General features: G+C 45.2%; 1 protein-coding gene across 1 annotated transcript in view; it reads left to right on the forward strand.

Annotated features, from left to right (window-relative positions):
• Positions 1–6,268: 6,268 nt before the first annotated feature.
• Positions 6,269–10,608, forward strand: part of CALU (calumenin) — a 229,850-nt gene continuing 225,510 nt past the window's right edge. The window contains exon 1 of the mRNA XM_069087174.1: positions 6,269–6,278. The gene's annotated coding sequence lies outside the window, so the exon portion shown is untranslated. The remainder of the gene's footprint in view (positions 6,279–10,608) is intronic.

Here is a 10,608-nt window from a genome sequence, read left to right on the forward strand (position 1 = left end):
TGATGTCAGGCATCAAAGACACCGAAGTCATCCACTACATCCTGGGCCATCATCATTTGTCTTGACTTTTGTCCTGCCACTGGACTTCAATGACCTTAGAAGAGAGGTGGACAACTGCAACTCTGCCTTACTTAAATCCAATTCATGCTCAATTCAAACATCATCTGTGATGTCACTGATCCTCCAAAATGAATGAAGAAGTTGGAGAACAGCAACACCCACCACCACCACCTTGGACATGACCTCAGTTACTTCATCTGTAATATGGGAAGGGTGGACTGGATGACCTCTTAGGTTCTTCCTACTTCTAAATCTACTGTCCTCCGATTTTCTAGAATTTCTGTTATCTTAAAGATGGCAGCTATGCTAAGGACTAGCTTAGCCAATCAGCTCGGTTCTCCTTAGTCAGTAAAGACAAGATGGGGACCTCTGACCTGGGCTTGTTCTCTTCTTGACTATAAGACATCTGCATTTCCCCCCAAGGATGGTGAACTAGGTGGACAGAGGAAGCTATAGATAAGGAGCCCCCAAGTCTGGGGGGGAGGGTGGTGAAGAAACATTGTGGGAGTAGCCCAGGATTTATGTTACCATCACCAAAGCTAGTCAGTGTGTAGGGAAAGAAAACCATCCCCTCCTATCCCCAGCTGTGGATGAAAAGCTATCAGAAGGAGGCTCCTTCTGTAGGGCCTCTCACCTCCCTGCTGTTCCCAGTGGGGAGGAAAACCTCTCAAGAATTTCTGTCTTCTGACCAAAGCTTCCGTCCCAGCTCTCCTCTGAGACGTGATGCCCTTATTACAGAAACGAGAGGATTATTAAGCGGCAAGCCTCACTCACCCGGGGTAGTCTCAGCCATCCCACCTGTGAGAGGGGACTGCCAAGAGTGACCGAGGCATCGATGACGGTCATAGGAGTCATCTCTGTCCCAGGGCTGCCAGAGAAGAACCTTCCAAATGAGTCACTACAACTGACCCCATTCCCTGGGCAGACCTAATAGGAGTGTGAGGGAGGGATATCACGGGATACTGGGGCAGAGTAGACTGGCTAAAAAGCACTTTAAAGGTTACAACTGTCCCTTATCTCCTTTGATGCTCTGGGAGGTAGGTACTACAGACATTATTATTCCTTGTTACAGATAAGGAAACGGAAGCTGAGGAAAATTAAAGACTAGTCCATTGTAAAAGCATCTAATAAGCTCAGGAATTCACCACCACCATCCCCAGGTCTCTCCTGGCTCCAGAGTCATTGGGTTTCATTGAATAGCCTGTAAAATCGTACAGCAGCATTCTGTCTTCTGTCTTTTGCTCCAATTCCCCACCTGGGCCCCAAAGTCCATAACCATTGGTGTGGCTACTGTCCAAGGAACCCACAGAAGGAAGAGGCTCCCAATCATTCACAATAAACATTTATCAAGCTCTTGCTATGTGCCCAATACTGCTGGATACATGCTAAGAGCATCACCAGAGGCGATGGGCTGGGGGAATTTGGAAAATGTTCATTGAAATACCCACAAGAAATGCTACCGTACCTCAGGCTACAGGTGAACAGGCTACATATGTAAGTTTTATGAATTGGAATCAACCATTGACATTGAGATGTCAAGACCTGGGCATTCTGAAAATGGGCCTTAGCTAACCTTAGTGAGAAGTTCTGGGTCCCAGCCCTTTCATAAAGACAACTGAGGGATTCTCCACGTCTTCCTTCTCAGACTGGGCTGCAGCTGGGAGGAAAGTGACGTCATGTCTCTGAGTTGAGAGTGAAGGGACAAAGACAAAGCAGATACTAAGAAAGAAAGAGTGAGAGGAGAGGGGGAAGTGGTTTGGGTCAGGATGAGGGGGAAGAAAATTTATTAGGGGTGGCCAAACTGGAGCACTGTCAAAGGGACCTAGCTTGCATGCTGGGAATATAGGCACTATCAGTTGGAGTGGAAAGGAGGAGGAAAGAGAACCCTACAGGTGATTCTTTAGTGATGTAGCTGGGAGCAGAGTTGGAGAGTCAGGAGTAGTTGGGAGAAAAACCTGAGTCTGGTACCCTCTGAGGTGTACCTTTTACCCACTCCCAGTCCTCTGTATTTGAGATAAATCCAGGGTATCTGTCCTTCTTGAAAGGGAAGGAGGTGTATGGAATTCATTTTCTGCCAAGGAAAGGGGACAACCTTATTCCAACCTAGTTCCCCCACTTACAGCCAGCCTACATACCCAGGGTGAAGCTGGTTGGGGGAAGGGAGTAGGAGAGGGATTAAGAAGCAAATTCCAGCCTCAGATTCTCTGGAGGATAGATTGAGAACTGTACCCCTCATTCCCTGCTGCTCCTAGAAGGTCTAAGTCTGTTCTGTTATGATTGGACTTCTCTAACAAGGACCTCAGTGTCCCCAGAGGAGAGTCTCTGGGCTATGGATAGGGAGATCTGAGCAGGGTTTCTTGGAAAATAGGTAGACAGGCTCTAGGACCTGAGATGCTTGAAGTATCCCTGTCCATGGAGTCAGAAGCCACTCTCTGCTCCAGTCTCTCTCCTCCCCACTGCTCCCTCCATAGCCTATGACCTGGTGGCTGAGAACACCTGCTGATGAGAAACAAAAGCAACCCCTTCCCAGCATCAAGTGAATCATCTAATAGTGCGTTGGGGGTCTCAGTTAAGAGTGAGTTGAGGAGGGCTCTGGAAGCAGCCCAGATACTTCCTTTTTCCCTCTCCCAGTAATCATTCCACTGAAATTTGGTTTTCCCCTTTGAGACACTGGAAGGACCCAGTGACTTTGGGTGGGGAATTAGAGCCATGAGGGAGGCCTGAAGGATCTTGGGCAAAAAGGCAGAGCAGGGGAGAGAATCCAGTGGGGGGAGGGGAGTCTGGCTGACACTGAGTGCCCAGCCCTATGACCTCACCCATGGCTTGGCCTAGAGGTACTCTTGCCCGGATGCCTGTCAGCCCTGGGTTATCCGCCTGACTGGCCCAGAAAGGGATTCCTGTAGAGCCAGCAATGGGGTGGGGGTGGTCACAAAGGGCAGAGAGCCAGGGACAAGGAGTACACACAGACCGAATGAACTAAGGTGAGAGGGGATGATCAGATGGACAGAAGGGATGCACAAAACCAAGAAAGCTGGAGGGCAGAGGTGAAATTAAAAGCCAGGTGTCTGACCTTTCTCAGGAATGCCCCCCTCATTCACTCAGGATTGCTTGGTGTCTCCTCCAGCAATGGAAAGGTGGCCTGACTACAAGCACCCCTCCCTGGAGCACCTCCAAAAATCTCCCATTTGGAGGGGAGATTCCAACATGCAGCTTCAGTTCTTCTCCAGCCTCCTGGACTCTGCTCAGTCCTACTACCTCCCTTTTCCTCTCCCTCTTCCCTCTTGTCTGCCTTCCCTGAGCTCATCCTTCCCTAATAATCTGCGACTCTCACCCTAGCAAGGTGTCCTAGGGCCCTCACAGCCAATCGCTGAGGCTTCTCCCAAAATTATTCTTAGCTTCTCTGCCTTCTCTCTGAGTCTTGGAATTTGAGCCCTCTCCTTCTCCCCCCAGCCCATTAGTGCTGGCCTAACTAGGTCTTCTTTTCTCTCCTTAAGACCCCAACTGCTGCTCCCAGATAAAACTCCACTTCCTATGGGGATGATGCTGACTATCTTGGTCCTCCTTCAGTGTGTTCCTGAATCACCCACCCTTCACTTGGAGCTCCATCTCTGACAAACTGAACCCAGTCAAATCCCCCTCAACCTCCTAGCTCCATACCCTGTATGATGTGCCAATCTCTTTGTCTCTCTGGTCTGCAGTCTTTGAATGGCTTTTTCCAATATTTGTCCCCCTTCTCCTGTATCAGTTAACAGAGTCAGGCAAACCATCTTACACCTGCACCCTCCCAACCTCTTTTAGACCAGCACAGTCTTCAGGGACTCCCAAGTGCTCTGAGGAGCTCTGCACTAATCCAGATCCTTAGGCTAGACAGAAAAAAGACTGAATCTCAGGAGACTGGACAAGGTGGCTTCTAGCTCTCGATGTATATTAACTCTATTGCTGCTACAACCGTGAACCCCAGGGATGGGGTGGGAAGGGAAGACTCACGGCTAGGCTGGATTTCCCTGGGATCACTGCAGAGCAGAGTGGGAGCTCCTCACCCCCACCCCTAGTTGCTAAGCTGCAAGGAAGCAAATCTCCATCAGTAAAGGCTGGGAATGTAGTTATTCACATTCCCTTCTCATCCACTGCTGGTGGCTGGCTGGCTGCTGTTTCCATGACACTGCTCTTTCCTCTGTCCCTACAGCCATATATATACTGGGGTCAACTGAGCCTCTGTCCCCCCAGCCTCACTTACCTCCCATTCACCCTGCATCACCTTGCCCCAGATGCCACCTCCCTCCCACCCTGTTCCCCAGCTCCTCCTCTCCTTCTCCCTGCCCCGCCTCCTAAGTTAAATGATGCCATCAGAGCAGTTCTCCTGCCTCATGACCAGGGACAAGTCTCTAAGGGCAGTTCTTAAAGCCTGGACCCCATCCAGGTTCAGAGAAGCCCCAGCCCCTGGTTTTTCCAGCTGGAGTCTAGGGGATGCTGGCGCCATCTGGTGGACATTATGCAGCACTGCCTCCAGAGCATGTGGGCCTGGGTATCAGGGCACACAAGTGACCCCTGGAAAAGCTGGAATACATGGGGTCTTTGCCACTTACTTTTATGATCTCAGTTGCCCGGGGAAACGGGAGTAGTTGGGAACAGTTGAGAACCCTGTCAACAGAGCAGTCGTAGAAAAGGGGTCATAGCTTTAGAACAAGAAGAGAACTTGATGATATGGTCTATGCCCTCATATTACAGAAACAAAAGCCAGGGGAGGTAAAGAGAGTTGCCCAAGATCATGCAAGAAGTAAATGAGAGAGGTTGGATTTGAAGTCATGCCTTCTGCTTCCAAATTCAAGGAGATATTCTAATTTAGAACTTCTTAACTCAGGCTCCCCAGAGCCCTAAGGGATCTCTGTACATACAGGGATGAGAAAATATATATATATATATTTTTTATTGAAATATAAGTGCTTTCCCCTGGAAAGGCTTACATGAACTGATGCAAAGTGAAACGAGCAAAACCAAGAGAATATTGCACACAGTAACAGCAACACTATACGATGATCAACTATGAATCTTAGCTCTTCTCAGCAACACACTGATCCAGGAGTGGGGAACCTGGGGCCCTTCAGGCCACATGCGGCCCTCTAGATCCTCAAGGGCAGCTCTTTCAATCCAAACTTTTCTCACAACATGACTAATATGGAAATAAGTGTATATGCTTGCACATATGTAACATATATCAGATTACTTACCTTTTTAACAAACTATTTATTTTTAGTTTTCAACATTCACTTTTATAAGGTTCTGAGTTCTAAATTTTTCCCCCTGACTCTTCTCAGCAATGCAGGGTTATAAGACAACTCTGAAAGACTCATGATAGAGATGTCTACATTCAGAGAAAGAACAGAGTTTGAATGCAGATTGAAGCAAATTACCTGCTCTCATTCTTTTTCTTGTTTGTTTTTATTTCTTCTTTCCCATTGTTCATTCCATCTGTTACAATCCTTCTTTATAACCTGACTAATGTCTAATGTGAAAATACTTGCAGATCCTTTATACTTGATTGCATGCTGCCATGGTGGGGAGAGGAGAGAGAAGAGGAGAAAATTTGAAACTCAAGGTGTTGTGGAACTGAATCTTGTAAACTAAAAGTAAACAAATCAATAAAGACAAAAAAATTTAAAATTAAAATAAAAAAAACCACATTTCCCCCCCCCGCCTTGCTTTTCCCCCCCAAGACAATATGCAATCTGATATAGGTTATACATGTAGGATCATATTAAACACATTTTGATATTAGTCATGTTGTAAAGAAGAATCAGAACTAAAGGGGAAAACCATGAGAAAGAACAACAAATAAAAAAGAGAAAATGGTATGCTTTGATCTTCATTCAGACTCCATGATGCTTTCTCTGGATATGGATAGCATTTTTCATCACGAGTCTTTTGGAATCATCTTACATCATTACGTTGCTGAGCAGAGCTAAGTCTATTAAAGTTGGTCATCAAACAGTGTTGCTGTTACCGTGTACAATGTTCTCCTGGCTCTGCTTACCTCACTCAGCATCAGTTCCAGGTTTTTCTGAAATCCACCTGATCATCATTTCTTATGGAACAATAGTATTCCATTATATTCATATACCACAACTTGTTCAGTCATTCCCCAATTGATGGGCATCCCCTCAGTTTCCAATTCTTAGCCACCACAAAAAGAGCTGCTATAAATATTTTTGTACATGGGGGTCCTTTTCCCATGTTTATGATCCTTTTGGATACAGACCTAGAAATGGTATTGCTGGATCAAAGGATATGCAGTTTTATAGCCCATTAGGCAGAATTACAAATTGCTCTCCAGAATGGTTGGCTCAATTCACAACTCCACCAACAATACATTAGTGTTCCAGTTTTCCCACATCTTCCCCAACATTTATCATTTTCCTGTTTTGTCCCGTTGGCCAATGTGATAAGGTGTGATGTGGTTTGCTTACCATTTTAAGGAGGGGGAGGGGAAAGAGGGAGGAAAGGAGAAAATTTGTAACTCAAAATTTTTAAAATGATGGTTAAAAATTGTTTCGATGTGTAATTAGGGAAAATAAGATACTATTAAAAATATAAGTGATTTTCCCCATAATCCTATATACTTTAATTTGTACATTTTAAAATATTATCCAGAAAAGAGCTTTACTAGACTGCCAAAGGGTCCATAACTCAAAAGATTAAGAATTCATGCTCTGACCCCAACATGAGGAGAGGATAAAGTTAAAGGAGAGGCCTTGTATATTCTTGCCCTGGCTTTTATGTTGCCTGAAACAAAAGTTGTTTACCTTCAAAGCTCATTCTGGTTAAACCTCTTGACTCCCACCAGTCTTAGCTCCCACTTATTTAAATACTTTGACCACCTGTGACTTTAATTGATACAAGCCTCCAAGGCTGCAACACAGCTTAGTAGAGGTGGATGGTTAACAGAGCTGCCCCCACTGAAGCCAATTTGATGATGAATCAGAATTTGACTAGGCTGGTCCTTGGATGACAGACATACATTATAGGGCCTACAGTCAGTCAATCAATAAACATTAATTAATCAGATTAGCAGGTGCCATGTGACCTCAGTAAGTGGTGGCTGGCTTCAGGGAGTTTACATTCTAACTGAGGATACAGCACACATATACAAGATATACACGGTGCTTTCTCTCTGGGATTATCTTCCATCTCCTCTACAGCCGGACCAGGAAAGGCCCTTTGCAGAAGGTGGGACTGGCACTGTCTTGAAAAGATCCCAGAGGCAGAAGTGAGGAGGAAGAGCATTCCTGGCACAGGGAGACAGGCAGTACCAAGGTGCCAAAGACAGCTAGAAGGCCAGAAAACACGTGTAAGAAGACTAAAAAGGAAGAAAGGGGCCATATTGTGAAGAGTATTAGATACCAAAGGATTCTACATCTGATCCTGGAACTGGCAGACACCCGTTCACTGCGCACAGTTGTAACGTGGTCAGACCTGCACTTAAGAGATAACACCTAGTATTGTTGCCATTTGTCCTTCGTTCTCGAAGAGGACCATGACATCAGGGAGGTGATGCCATGACATGCAAGTGAATTGGATTTAGTGAGGGAGGGCTGTGCAAGGTCACCAGCCTCACCTTCACCTCAGAAGCCATCAGGGTCCTGTGGTCAGATATAGATCAGGAAGACTGGAGATGGCCCAGCATGTAGTGGGGAACCTTCAGGGAAAGACTTGAAGGCCAGTCAGGTGATTGCAGCAGTTTAGGAATGAGGTGATTAGAACCTGTACTAGGGTGGTAGTTGAGTGAATGGGGAGATAGGGGCATAGAGATGAGATGTTACAGAGACAGAAATGACAAGGCTTGGCAACAGACTGAATATGCAGTGAGCATGAGAGGGAAGTCAAAGGTTGCAAGCCTAGATGACTGAGAAGATGGCAGTATATCCCATTATAATAGGGAAGCTTGGAAGAGGACAGAGTTTGAGGTAGAAAGGTCAGTTCTGTTTAGAACACACTGAGTTTGAGAAGCACCTGGCAGAGCCTATATTTGGCTGGCCCATCCTTCAAGAATCTTAGACCCTTACATGACTGTACATGTAATTACATCAAATCACTTCCCTTCTCAAGGATGGAGGAGGGAGAGAATATGCAACTCAAAATAATTTTAAAAATTTAAAGAATGTTAAAAATTGCATGTATGTATAATTGAGAAAAAAAATGAAAAAAATCTCAGGCCCTCTGACCCCAGACATGGCCACCAAGTCCAATGCTCCAGCCACTACTCCTTAACCACCTAGCCTTCTTGTAGAAAAGATTTCTGTAACCCACCCATGGGTTGGACTAATTAACATCTTAAGTCCCTTCCAACTTCAATAGCCTATGATTCTGTAATTTCTGTGGCCTCAGTTTCTTAATCTGTCAAACTAGGTTTAAATAGTCATAGGTTTTGCTCAAGAAGGAACCTTGGTGGTCTAGCTCAATCCCCTCATTTCACATGTAATGGGTGGGACTAGGAGAACAGAAATAAACTGCCCTCTTGGGACTTAAGTTCAGGTAGTTGGTCATTTCTAGAAATGGTCAGCAGTGTAATTTGTCTTACTTGATTTCACATATTATAAGGATTCTTTTTTCTTTCAAGAGGTGAGGGAAAGGGGCTAAGAAAATAGATGTTTGTTATTTTAAAACATACTCATCTGATATAATCCTTGTCATTTTGTCTCCTGGCCACATTGCCTCAGAGGATTCTCTCCTGATACTTAGGTACCAAAATTCTACAGGCATAGTGGAAGATGAGGGGAGGCATGATAAGAAGCAAAATCATATGCCCATCCACACCCAAACACCCATCTATGTCCACACTCATTCTCAGTGGGAAATTTCAACAATGCTCCCCATGCAAGACCTATCTATACAGCCAGCCAAATCTTGATTTGGACACGTCTCTAGAGCCTACTAATGGCACTGCCCTCTTTGGGAACAAACTCGTCCTGCCCTGTGGACGTCAGGCTGTTTGAGTCACAGTGGACTGAGCCAGGACTGGCCAAGGCTACCATTGCTGCAGTGTTGTGAATGGGTTGGCATCAAGCCCATTCATGGTGTGTATGTGACAGAGGGCCTCATCTTTGTACTTTTAAAATTATTACAGTTTTTCTGAGACAAGGAGGACAGGTCTTGCCCTTGAGACCAGCAGTATTACTCAATGACTACCCAGGAACGTAAATGGAACACCTCCATGTGCCATGTAATCATGAGATTTCCTGACTGGACCAGAGTATTCTTGGGACTGGAGAACTGATGAACGGGTGAATCCCAGATTTCTGAGGAGTGTTCTGGAAGTCGGATGGGAAAGCGCAGAAATTTAACTAGTATTCAGTGAAGACAAGGTAGTTTTCTTTTATTTGAATTTTCAATTGCCTCACCTGGGTGGGTTATTTTTGAATTTATGCCTCTCTGCCCTCATAGATAACACCTAAAAAGCCTTACTCTCACTAGACTGTGTAATAGACAAAATTAAGGGGAAAAGTAAACAGGTTGTCCCAAGCAGCCAGTTATGGTGACAGGGGTCCCCCCAAAAAGGAGGCAGGTAAATTAGGGATTGGATTAATATATCTCTGAAGCCAGGACATTAAGCCAGCTAAGAGAATAGGAAGGTTGTTCCAAAATCTCATCATGTCCAGTCAGGAATTAGGCAAGTGAATTGTGAAAGTCCTAGGGCCAGATGCACAGCCTCCTCGTGGGTTGTAAACTGGAACTGCTGTCTCAGGAATCTCAAAGAAGGCCTCACATCCAGGACTGGATCCTTCATGACATCAGAGAACCTTAAAGCTCATTCCCATTGTATATGTGAAGGAACTAGAATTGGACGCTAGCCCCTCTGCTCCTAGAGTTTCACATGCTGAGCTCTTAACCCCACCACAAATGGTGTTACTTAGCTTTGTTCCCATTTCTATGATGACAATTTTGCTGCCAAACCAGGCCAGTCAGCACCATGACTAGGGCATTCAAGATCCATCTTCAAAAGCCAGATGGTAGGTAGTTTGGGCAGGATGCCACTGGTTATATGAGCAACCCCTGGGCAGTGATTGAGGAGGGGGCCTAGAACAGTACTAAAGCAAGATTGTGTCTTGGGATCCAATGAGGGTTTAAGTACTCTGTTTATCTGTGCATGCCTATATCTCACTTGGTCTGTTTGTAGATTTCTTCAAGTCCCGATCTCTTCAACTGTATTCCTAATTTGGGTCTCTTAACCTGGTTCTTAAACCTGGGCTCCTTGGTTTTTTTTTTTTTTTTGGAAGCAATGGGGTTAAATGACTTTCCCAGGGTCACACAGCTAGCTAAAGTGTGAGGCTAGATTTGAACTCAGGCTCTCCTGACTCCAGGACTAATGCTCCATCCAGTTTAAAACCATTTTGAATACTGTATTCCAATATAATTGTTTTCCTTTGTAATCCTATGTATTCTGTGCATTTAAAAACATGAATCAGACTAACAACTTGAGCTTTTGCACAAGGATAGGGACTGGAATTGTAATTGATGTAGTGAACTCCCACATGAAAAGCCTCCCCCAGAGCA

The sequence above is a fragment of the Petaurus breviceps genome, unplaced genomic scaffold (assembly GCF_028583685.1).
Source record: "Petaurus breviceps papuanus isolate PSGF00001 unplaced genomic scaffold, PetGlider_PUasm1.0 181, whole genome shotgun sequence".
NCBI lineage: Eukaryota > Metazoa > Chordata > Mammalia > Diprotodontia > Petauridae > Petaurus > Petaurus breviceps.